At 32.3% G+C, this 12423-nt stretch overlaps 1 protein-coding gene across 19 annotated transcripts in view; it reads right to left on the bottom strand.

The window, feature by feature from the left end:
• The window catches only part of LOC122502778 (bromodomain adjacent to zinc finger domain protein 2B-like), a 212760-nt gene that overhangs the window by 125734 nt on the left and 74603 nt on the right, over positions 1-12423 (bottom strand). Inside the window, exon 1 of one of the 19 annotated variants that reach the window (XM_043612984.1) lies at positions 6471-6602. The exons of the other annotated variants lie outside the window; for them this stretch is intronic. The gene's annotated coding sequence lies outside the window, so the exon portion shown is untranslated. Of the gene's footprint in view, positions 1-6470; positions 6603-12423 lie in introns of those variants that run through there. 19 annotated transcript variants of the gene reach the window in all.

The raw sequence follows: 12423 nt of genomic DNA on the forward strand, positions 1-12423 counted from the left end.
TTTTTCTCTTTTATAGGACACAGAAAGAAATGGAATAAAGTATTTTTTTACTTTACGGAAAACAAAATTTCTGTCAAACTTTAGTATTTTCTTATTAGATTTTTACTATAAATTTAAAGTAAATTTTACTAATCTTTATAAAAATTTACTCTCTGGAAATAGTGGAAATTGTCACCTTTTTCATTTTTTTTATGTTTATTACACGGAGTTAAATATAAAATAACTTTGACTACTTTTATAGTAAAACATTTCTGATAACTTTGACTAATTTTGGAGTAAATCTTGCTACGTTCAAAGTAAATTTTATTAATTTTTTACAAATATTTCTTTGAACGTAGTAAAATTTATTTTGAATGTAGAAAAATTTACTCCGAAAGTAGTAAAAGTTACCAAAAATGCTTAATCAGAAATGTTTTACTATAAAAGTAGTAAAAGTTACTTTATATTTTTCTCCATGTAGAGTAATTTAATATATTTTCAATTAACTTCATTACTTTTCAGTACTGAAAATTATTTTCACCATATTTACTGTAGTACATTTTTCACGTGCTCTCTTTTGAATTAGGAAAAATATTTACTACTTTGAATTAGTAACTGATTTTTAGTTTTGAATTAGTATAAATTTAACTAAAAAATAGTAATTTCTACTAATGCATTAGTAAAATTTACTAATTAACAAGCAAAAAGTAAGTCACTAATTCAAATTAGAAAACATTATTACTCATTCAAATTCAGAGAGTGGGAAAAATTATTGTAATAAACATAGTCAAAAGTACTACAAAAAATATAGTAAAATTTACTTTATTAAATATACAAAAATTACTTTCGTAATTACAGTAAAAATTACTTTTAATTTTTAACAACTGGTTTTACTACATTTACTACAGTAACTTTTTTTGTATGATAAAAATTAGTCTAGTAAACATAATAAAACGTTACTACAAAAAATATAGTGCAATTAAAAGTACTACAGGAAATATAGTAAAAATTTCTCTAGGAGATATAGTAAGAGTTACTATAAAGTAATGAAAGTGTCTATTTATAGTAAATTTAGTAAAAGTAGCTACATATAGTAAAATTTACTATAAACTCAGTAAAATCCAGTAGAACTTTGTATAGTAAAAATAAAAAAAAATTCCAGACACTGCAATAGTGAAGCTATAATTTCATAGTCTGCAAGTTATAATAGTGACATTGAATTATTCCACTTTATATGATATCAACAATTTAACAAATTGAGTCATGTTAACTATATTTATTCGCAATATTATGGGACGCGTGCCGGGAAAATTGCTATAATAAGCGGTTGGTAATTAATGAATTAACGGATCACAGGAGCCAAGAGCAGTGCACTGACTATAGGGTGCGCATAGTACTGTAACGATGAGGGGAAACTGAGAACTAACGGGACTTTAGTCACCCGTTTAAAACCTTTTCCTCCTCTCAATACATATTCAGCGACAAGGAGTCAAAATCTTTCCACTTCCAAACAATATAAATTCACCCCTTTTTAGACAATAATAAAATAGATAAATAATCAGTTTTCCTTAGGATAATCAAATTGAGATAAAAAATCAAAATTGTTGCCAAGGCAATAATTTTGATTTTTTATCTCAATTTGATTATCCTCAGGGAAACTGTGCTTCTAAAAGTATTGATCATTCTATATTCACTTTGGCTTTATATTCATTAATTTTTTATTACGAATCTGTATATTATGGATAATCGAATTCATTTTACCGTATAATTTTATTAAATCAACAGGTATTTTAAACTCTTTTACTATGTAACAATTTTTATAAAGAAGTTAGCTTCAGAGACCTTCGGAAATAGTAGAAATAGAAAAATTAGTGATATTTTCATCCCTAAAAATCTAAATATCAACATTTGACACTGAGCATGGCGACGCTAACTTCCGGACCATAAAAAATGGTTCAAAAATTCACGTCATAGATTCAAATATAAAGCTAAATAGTAAAAGTTACTTTACTTCATTTTCTTCAGAGTAGTACAAATATTTATATGAAGAAGATAGATTTTCCGCATGAGTAAATACATTTTGCGGTTTTACAGAAACTTTTGACCAGAAGTGTACGTGGGAAAAGTTTCCAATGTAAAGTGGGATCCAATTATAAAGCGCACTTGGCGATCCGATTTCACGTGTGGAAAGAAAACGATGCGGCAACTGATGGAAAGAGAGAGAATCGCGCGCGACTTTATTCTGTCCTTTCTTGAGACAAGTATAAATTATAACGTATATCAATGTGAACGATTCAAAATGGAACCAATATATATATGTATACATAAGAGGAAGAAGGTACATGCATAATATCGTGAAACCTGGCTCTTTGCACGGAAGGACTTGGTGCACGATTCGCACTACCTCGATGTCAAACAAAAGCAAAGCAACGAGTCTTGTTTTCAACTTTCAATATGTGGTTGTGTCTGCTGCCTTTATGATAAAACGACAGGCGGAGAACAGTCTCTCCGGTTTTTAAAGTTCAAATTAACTTTTTCAGACTCTAAAATTCAATACTTCTATTTATTTTAGTAATAAGATTAAAACAGTTGTAATCTTCAAAATGTATACGTAAAAATGATGAGCCATACGAAATAGAAATAGTGGGTACCAAATCTTATTTTTGTTTTAAAAATACAAAAAGACGATTTTCATTTCTTGCTCTGTTTTAACCATTTCTTTTCTTTGTCGTTCAGTATAGAGTTTGATATGATGAAAAGTTGCTTTGATGAAATAGATCATTATTAATTAATTGAACATTCGAGTACAACGGAGATATTCGCAGTGACAGCAGCATTGCGACAATGCTACAACAATTAGCATTATAAGGCATCAATGCCACAGTACAATGTCTACGCCTAAATTAGCGATAGACTACCATAAAATAACACTCTAATTTATCCTCAGAAATCATACGGCACACCAAAAAAGGAATTACTTCCTGTATTAGGGGAGTAAAATTATTAGAATTCTATAATAATCCAGACTCTAATTATTATATAATACCATTTGTCATAGAGAATAAAGCTGATGATGAGTGGTTTTCAGCAACTAATTCTCCTCAAGATGTGAAACTCGGTACACAGTGAAGATTGTAATTTCATACCATGTTTGATTATGCGGTTGGTCGAGGTTTATAATAAATATAATGCTGGTCCACAGACGAGCTATATTTGTATTCTCTGTCAAAGATGATATCCATTTGTACGTACAAACAAAAAATATAGTGTATTTTTAGTTGGAGTATTTCTATTTAGATACTACTTTTAATTCTATTTAGAGCATTTTTTCTAGAGTATTTCTATTCCGAGTTTTTACTACAGTGTTCGATTTTTAAAGAAGAGGTCTTTTTTAGTAAAAAGGATGTCCTAGAATTTGGCTTCGACCTTATTTACTGCTTCATTAGTGTTGAAAATGTCACTAATTTTACTGCTTTCATCGAGAATTCTCAAAACTTTCCTTTAACTGCATAAACTAAACAAATTTTTGTTGTTGGAAACAAACTAATTTTTTTGATTTTTCAGAAAGAAAACAGCTGTTGGCGCTAAAAGAAAAGCGATAACAAAAATATGAAGATTAGTGCTTCCAGCGGTTTTGTTTCGTTATTCGACAAATGTAGGCGATGAATTTCTTTATAGTCCGTAACGTTCACGAAACGAGCGATTCCAAATGTCACTATCAAGCGCATTTACGGGTTAGACAGTAAAGGTGAGACTCGGCTTTTATAGATATTTTAGAAAATAGCTTCATAAATCTAAGGTCACGACCATCTTTTATTTCCTAAGTAAATGCTGAATTAAAATCCAGTCATTTTTACCCACTTCCGTACTGGTAAATAACTAAATATATAATCTCTCCAAAAGAGGGAGAGAGACCAAATAAAAGCAAAGAGCCGAAATACAAAACAGGTGCACTTTGAAAATTACAATAGTATCAAAAAAAAGAGTGAACATACGAACAAAACATACATTTTTCGTATTATAAGGAATTTGTTTTAGAAAATTCGAAATGTTTTTCTATAAGTGATGTTTAGAAGTTGGAAGTGGAATATGCAAGAGGTGCTCAAGAAGCGTAACGAGGAGTCGTCGAAGCGAGTCGTCATGAAAAAAGAATCGTCGCTTCCGTCCGATGTTCCGTTTAAAACTTAAACTGGATGCACTCGCAAGTGGCGGCGACACCATCGTTACTCTCTCGACGCCATTGCATCGTAATCCGCTATTCGCTACGTGCTTTCGCACGTATTTATAACGAGAGGGGTACGCCCTGCACAACGTGAGACAAAAGCGACAAATTCCACAAGAGAACGACCCGAGAGTAAACGAGCAGCATTTGACGCTCAACATATTATTTTCTTCTAAAAGACAAGAGACCTTCTCTTTCACCCCACACACAATATTCTCAACCCATTCTCAATATTCAAAATCCTCCTCGAAATCCCCCGAAAAAATATTTAAGAAACAAGTATACATTATACATTATACATTAACATTATAACATTCTACATTATAAAATTACAAGCATCATACGAAGAATTTTAAGCACTCAGGAATTCAGTATTCTTAAGTATTTTTACCATTAGCAGAGATGCATAACAAGAGTGAAATATACAACAACTGGACAATATTGACAAAAAGAGAGAGAAAGACGTAACATTTCTCTATTTGCCAACGGATCGCTAATTCAAACCTGAATTAGCCAATGATATGTGTCTAGCAGGTAGTAAATTCCCATCCCTGATGGCAGGGCAATGGCCGGTCATTTGAATTTATAGTTCACCTCTGGATGCTATCTATTCTCGAGAGGAAGATTATTCCCGATAAATGGTAACATCGATTTAAATTTTTATAATTCTGTTCTTATTTCGTTTAAACGATAATCCATATAATAATCTTAATAAAGAAACAAAATATTGGAAATTCATTAAAACATTAAAGTGGCGTAAAAATTTTTTCCAAAAACATATGAAGAGAGAGAAAGAGTTATTTATTAACTCACTCTCTCTTATTCTAGATATGCAACAAAAATAAGCAAACCAGAGTATCGATTTTGGCAAAATTAATAATTTAAAATATCAGTTTCACTTTGGGAATTCTAGCAGAAGATGTGCTGACTTTCATCTCAATTGCTTTTAAGCAATTGCAACTTTTTTAAAAAAAGGAACAATTTTAAGTTAATTTATCTCGATTTTTGATGTTGACACAGTTTTTCTAAGGATGTCAAATTGAGACAAAAAACGAATCAAAAGTGTTGCGAAGCAACATTTTGATTCGCTTTTTGTCTCAATTTGATATTATTAGAAATATAATTTTTATCAAAGAATTTTCGGATATTTGTATCGACGAAAGATTTGGTTCAATTGAACGATCAGTACTTGTCGGTTTTGAGAAATTAACTGCTTCTTAGGTGACAAGCAACCATCGAATCATTTTTATATGCTTTTCGTCTCAATTTTGATAGCACTAGAAAAACTGTAAAAGTATTGCGACATCATTTTTGTAATTATGTTAAGTGCTGCTGTAAAAAATAATGTTGATTCATTGTAACAAATTCTAATACTGACATATGTCAGTACTAATTCTGTCACTTACGGACATATGTCAGCATTTAGTAATAAAAAGTGTTTGTTTCTTGTTTAGTTTTCATTTTTTAACATACCACGACGATGTTATCATTCATCGCCTGAAAATTACGGAAGTTTGCAAGAAGAGATTAGTAGAAACTGCGCAGAAATTTAGACGAAATTAGTCTCAATTCAAAATTTGATGTCATTTCAAAATTTGGTTTGAATACATCGAAAATGTTTGCTAAGCACTATGTGGCGGTTATTTATAAAGACAATTTAATTCGGAAGGTAGGAGAAAGTAGGAAGATTTTCAGAAAATGGGAATAAATTCTTTGAAGAAATTTATCCCCCTCCACAATTAGATGGAGAAAATGGTAGCAATGCAAATGATATAATCAAGCAGAGAGTTTCTTTTCGACATAAGTTACATTTCACAGCATACTGTTCTGGTAATTTGCTTCAATTTTAACATTTAACATATTGCATAACGAAAAATTACGATTCAGTTCTTCAAGTGGATTATAAACGTGATTAAATTCCCTTCTCCAAGTGCCAATCGAAACAAAACCAGTACACATTCTCCCTAGTGATTCATCGATTTATCGTACAAACTGTACATAAATTTATCAGCAATGACAATTATCATAAGTACATAATCATAGCCACCTGACACATTGTCCTAATCAACAGGAATTATCCAAAACAAATTAAAGAGACAAATTAGAACCAAAAAGTAGGAGAATTCCACAATGTAGTGGATTAAAAATTGGAGAATTGAAATTCAGAGTTATACAGCAGTGTTTTGTGTCAATAGTTTGAAGCAGCCAGAGTTGAAGCTAAACGAGTCGTAAAAGCTATAGGGTACAAAAGTATGGATCGTGTACGTACGCAGCTCGGCCGTTTGGAACGAATCTCGAGGCGGATCAGTCTGTTGAGCGATTCCTCTTCCCCTCGACCTCCTCCTCCACCTTCTCTCTCTTCCTCCTGGTTCACGCTCAGCTCTTAGCAAACGAGCGTAGGTAGGCACGAACGAGTCACACGGGTCACGCACATGCACGCACACTTGGTCGATATCACCATCACCAATGCAATGACGTCACGCAAAGTCCAAGTTAGCCTCAATCCCTGTAGCGCCAGGGAATCAACGATAAAACGAATCTCCTGACTCGTCCCAACAACTGCCGCAGCCAGTCGAAAATGCTACTACTATAGAACCGCTATAGCATCAACTGTACTGTCCAAACAGGAACACAGCCTTCTTCTCTCTTCGAATAACTCACTCAACACTCACTAAAATCACCAATTTTATCAATTTACCACTGAAAATATCACAATATTCCAATTGTAGAAACAGCACATTCACCAAAAGTGTTTCCTCTTTTTAACGCGTGGGCCTACAGGTGAGGTCACACACATACACAGTGGCTCGCACGCGACACACCAATACACTGACACTAAAACAGTATTTGTGTACAACACACATACACAGATACGCACAAGAAGACTATTCTCACTGACGTTGCTTCAACACCAATAGTAGTAACCACGTGGATCTTGTTGAGACACCACGAGGAGGAGGTTGATCGAGTTTTCCCGCCAATCTCGACTTGTCGATAATGAGAACTCGCGAAAAACAGTGGAAAATCGACTCGAATGGACAAGAGCGAGCGTCCTGCTGCATCGAGCGTGCAAGATGGTCGTTCGTTCTCGTCGCAGTCGTGTCGTCGTCATCGTCTTCGTGCTGCGTTCTCGTATCCCTCTCCACAATTTCTCGTTCGTTCGGCTCCGCTCGCTGCTTTCGGCTCCCCTCGACACTCACGTTTTCCCCTATCCCCCTTCAGTTAAGAGTGAACCGCTTTTCCTCCCCCTTCTCGTCCCATCACCGAACCACCCAACACGCGCAACTCTGCACTACTCAAACCCACAAACCAACGACAACGACAACTATACACACTCACACATACAAGAGACGGACGGGGTTTCGTTCTCTCTCTTCTCTCTCACTCTCTCTCCCCGCTATCCGAAACCCATCTCTTCTCGACTCCTATTTGTCTCAATAGGGAAACAGTGTGTGCGCGCCTCTATATATTCCTTCACTCGTCTTTAACAAACCTCGCTAACTAAATTCACCCGAAAAAAAAACAACAACTCTCACCCTCGTTCACCAGCTGACGTGAAACCACACACATACATACATTAGTAACACGCGAATATTGTACTGACCATATTCGCGAAATTGCTGCACCATAAGAATAACAATAAATCTATCAATGAAGTACAAACGCGATACATTTTTGCGTCTATAATTGTTTACAGTAGAAACATTTCTAAACTGAATTTCAGTCTTGATAGTATGAGTTTAAGTCCGTCGTGCAACAATGGAAGATACGTAAGTGCCACTGTCACTTAGGTTATTTTTTGTGTTTGGCTAATAAGAATTTTGACCCAAGCGACAAAGCCACTTCGCGTATGTTCATCCGCTGTAGGACAGAAGTCCTAAAATAGATCAATCTAGTTTTAAGCTTAAAAATAGGCTACTTTTCAATAATAATGGGTTTAGGATGTACAGAGCTTTTCTAAGATTCTCAAATTGAGACCATTATGGCATCAAAACGTCAAATCGTAACAATATTTTGATAGGGTAAGTCTGAAGCTCTCTAAATCTGAATTAGTAGGAAGTCAGTAATGAAATGACGAAAAGTCGTGCACTAAATGATTTAATAATAATTTTACTAACAATTAGTTCAATTTTAATAATTGCTAGTAGAATTCTACTAACTGTTTATTAATAGTTTTAGGAACTGTTTTATTAATAGTCCACCGTTTTTCCAAGAATATCAAACTGAGACTAATTCATAAATCAGCTTGATTAAATTCATGATTTAAATCAAAAACATGTTTTCATTTTACTCATGATTTAAATCAAATTTTTACTTAAAAATAGGTTTTTAATTAACTTTCACTTAAGGAAGAATCCATAAAAGAATCTGAAAGAATTGGAATAAAAGATGAAACAAGAGTTACCAATGTTTACGTCGACAAAATGAAATAAAAAAAGTTTAAATTTTTCAGTAACTATATAGTCTTTCCGCCCCGATTGGATAACAAAATCATAACGAAAGTTAGTCACACTTTTGACTAAAACTTCTTAGATTAGAACCATTTTTGACTGAATATTAGCCTTGAAAGTATTAATTTAAGTCCTAAAGTTGTAGCCCATAGTTTTAAACTTAAATATAGGCTATTTTCTAATCATTATTAAACCCTTCACTGTCACTGACCTCTATTGAGGCACAAAAATGTCCTGGCCTGAATGTCCATGACCCCTATAGGGGCATCGAAAAAAAAGACATTTAAAAGTTAACGAATCTGGCTATAAATGCTTACTCGCAGGTTTTCTGGGTCGCTGAATCCAAATCAGTGGTCGAAAATTCAAAATTCAAAATGGCGGCTTCCAAATAACAACTAAAAAAATTTTAAAGTTAAGGAATTCGTTAACTTTTAAATTTTTTTGGTCGACATTTTGAATTTTGAAGTTTCGAGCACGGATTTTGATTCAGTGACCCAAAAACATACAGTATGACAATGTCATGTTTTTTTTATTTTTTGAACATTTATGGCACAAAATTTAATTTTCACTGGACTGTGAACGAGTTAACTTTTAAGATGCAAACAGTTCCAGACTTTGTTCTTTCTTAAGCAGATCTTTTAAGTAGGTCCTGATTACTAGGTGCAAGTTACAGCTTTATAAAAAAACATTTAACTTTAAAATTTAATTTCCAAAATAAGGTGGGTGCCAGTTTTAGCTTCATTTCTTTTTCCCAGAAAGTTCAAGTCCAAAGACCGCATTTTTTCCAGGGCCGAAATGTTCGAAAATCAGTGTGAGAGAGAACAAAAAATTGAATACGAAGTGACACAGGAAGTTGGAAATACAGAGAGAGATGCTTTCGGGAAATGAGGAGTGACGGAAGATAGTATATACAAAACGGAGATGGATTTATTTGGGACGAATGGAGATTCGTTTGTGGGAGGAGAAATCAACTGGGTGGGAGAATTTCACCTGTTTCCACTATATAGAAGGGCTCGTGTGGGATGGAATATAACGGAAAACTATAAAAAGAGAAGTACGTCAATGGCAGAAAAATACATTTGGTGCCATGTATATAGAAAGAGAGAAAGGAGCTTGAATTTTTATTAATTATAATGGACCGCTTTTATGTAAAACTCCGAACCTTTTGTTTTAATTCCATCCACTCTTGAATAATGAACCGAGAAATAAGTAACAATCAACATGCTCATCATGTATTTCGAATTGTGTTCACCATTCGTATATACAAACTATAAAATGTATATTTGTTTTGCCTTTAGTCCAAAAATAATACAGAAACATTGGAAAATGAATTTAGTAGAATTAGTAGAATTTCTACTATATTTAAATCTAAAATTAGTTTTGCTATCTGAATTCAGGGTTGCTACGCTTTTGCTCATTTCAAATTCCCTGACTTTTCCAGGTTTTTTTAAGGTTCATAAAATTCCCTGACATTTCCAGGTTTTCCAGGTTGCGTGGCAACCCTGAAATAAAGTTAAAACTAATTGAAATCAGTAAAATCTAAATTGTCTCTAAAATTCCGCGCATTGTGGCAAATTTTTTACCATTTCCGAATGAGTAAATTTTACTATTTCCGAATATGTAAATTTTAGTAAAAAGTTTAGTAAAATGTACTTCGGACGTAGTAAAATTCATTCCGGAAATAGTAAAAGTTGACGAACAGAAATTCACAACAATTCTGGAAACAGGTCAAACATAAATTTCTAAATATAGTTACAAAGCTATTCCGTCTTTGTTTCTAACAATCAACGATCAACTTCTGACTATTATAATATCAATCTCCAAAATTTTACTAACTCAGATTAAAAATAATTGCAAATTAAATAAAATTTTAGATACTGATTAGATGTTGTATTCTGTTTGTCAAAGTTCCCAACAACAAATTTTAATGCTATTGACAAATTTCCGTTAAATTTTTATATTAATAGTAAAAAAGAGAAATAAAAATAAAAAAATTAAACAAACAATTCTCGGTACTTTTTTTGAAACGTTTAATGTACAATTCCAAAGCTGCTGTTTCCTCGAGGAATATAGGATTTGTTTCGAAATTCCCCTAATCTTTTCAGATATACTGAAAATCTCCTGCAGAAAGTGTAAAATTTTCTTATTACATATACACAAGAGCCTCGCACATTTTCTAAAATCTCTCAAAGTACACTAAACAGTAAACTAAAAAGTAAACTAAAAAGTAAACTGAAAAGTAAACAAAAAAGTGAACAAAAAAGGTTTCTTAAAAAAATGTCTCCAAAAAAATACGAATCCTTTTTTATTCTGGAAATAAACATTATATTGAAAAACTAAAAGAAAACTAACAAATATCTCATACATCAAAAAAGTATTATACAATCATCATCAAGAAACGAAATCTTTCCCAGCGGTAAATGTAGATCAAAAGTGATGATTCAAGACGAAAAAAGTAAAAGGATAAGCAAAAAAAATCATTCAAGGTTGATTGAAACACCGTTAAAAAAATGTCTTCGAGGTTGTCAAGCATGTTTAAGTTAGGTATTCATTTTCGTCAGGGGGAAAGAGATGAAATATAATCGAGCCTCTTGGGGCCTTTTAGATTCTCACCTGCGTCATTGGCAAATGATCGTATTCGTCTGATTTGAGAATTGTCAAAAGGGAGAGAGTGAGGCCTATAACAGTGAATATTACACATTTTTTATTCTTTCTTTCGAGGGCGAACAACATTATTATTATTATTATTATTTTTAAACGTTCACGACTTGAAACTCTCAACGAATTCAATTTCAATCGAGCAGCTTGACACAATTGTACTGCCTTCCACCATATTCCTTCAATATTTTATAAACCTTTTTTTATTCTTCACTTCTCCTTCTATATTTTTCTTTTTTTACCTTTATACTGTGTACCTTATTTCACTTGCTTTTCCCCTTTCCGATAAATATAATCTCGATTAATTTTTATTTTTCGTTTTATCAAATTGAAATTGTTTTCAAATATTATAGAAGAAAACTGTATTCTAGAATCAGTTAGAAATAACTGATTTAGAAGCAAAATGTCAGTCACTAATTCAAATAGTAATATTTCTACTGAACATTTAGTTAAAAGTAACTTATTGTCAGTTAAAAGTAACAGATCATGGTTACCACAAAAATTTAATTTTGTTTTTCCCTGACTTTTGCCTGATTTCCAGATAAAATTTTGACTTTTTTTCTGACCCTAAAGAATATTCTGATTCACTCTAAAAATTATTAGATACTCGAAAAATGTTCTATTATATTTATTTACGAACTTCTTTAACTGTAAAGCTATTCAAAAACTAATAAAGTAATTAATTTTTCCACTATTTTTTTTACTGAAAATTAGTCATTTTTTCACCGACAATCAATTATTTCTAACTGATTTAGAAGCAAAAATTCACTCACTAATTGTCACTGTTAAAACAATGATTTTCAACTGATTCAAATTTAGAGAGTAAAGAACAAAAAATAAAACTATTTTAGTAACCGAAATACATACCAACAGATAAAATTTCCCCCCCTTCAAAAAAATAACTAAAAAAGTCTTAATTTGAATTAAACGTAATGAATAATAAAAATAATATATACACCGTTCTTTGCATGAAATGTTTTATGTAGAAAACAATAATCAAAAAAACTTATCTTATCAGCTCTCTATACAATTGACAATAATTTTAATTGAATGACCAAACGTGTGTCAAGTGATAAGAAATATTACTCAAAAGAAATCACATGGAATTAATAG

The sequence above is a fragment of the Leptopilina heterotoma genome, unplaced genomic scaffold (assembly GCF_015476425.1).
Source record: "Leptopilina heterotoma isolate Lh14 unplaced genomic scaffold, ASM1547642v1 Lhet_237, whole genome shotgun sequence".
Classification (NCBI taxonomy): domain Eukaryota; kingdom Metazoa; phylum Arthropoda; class Insecta; order Hymenoptera; family Figitidae; genus Leptopilina; species Leptopilina heterotoma.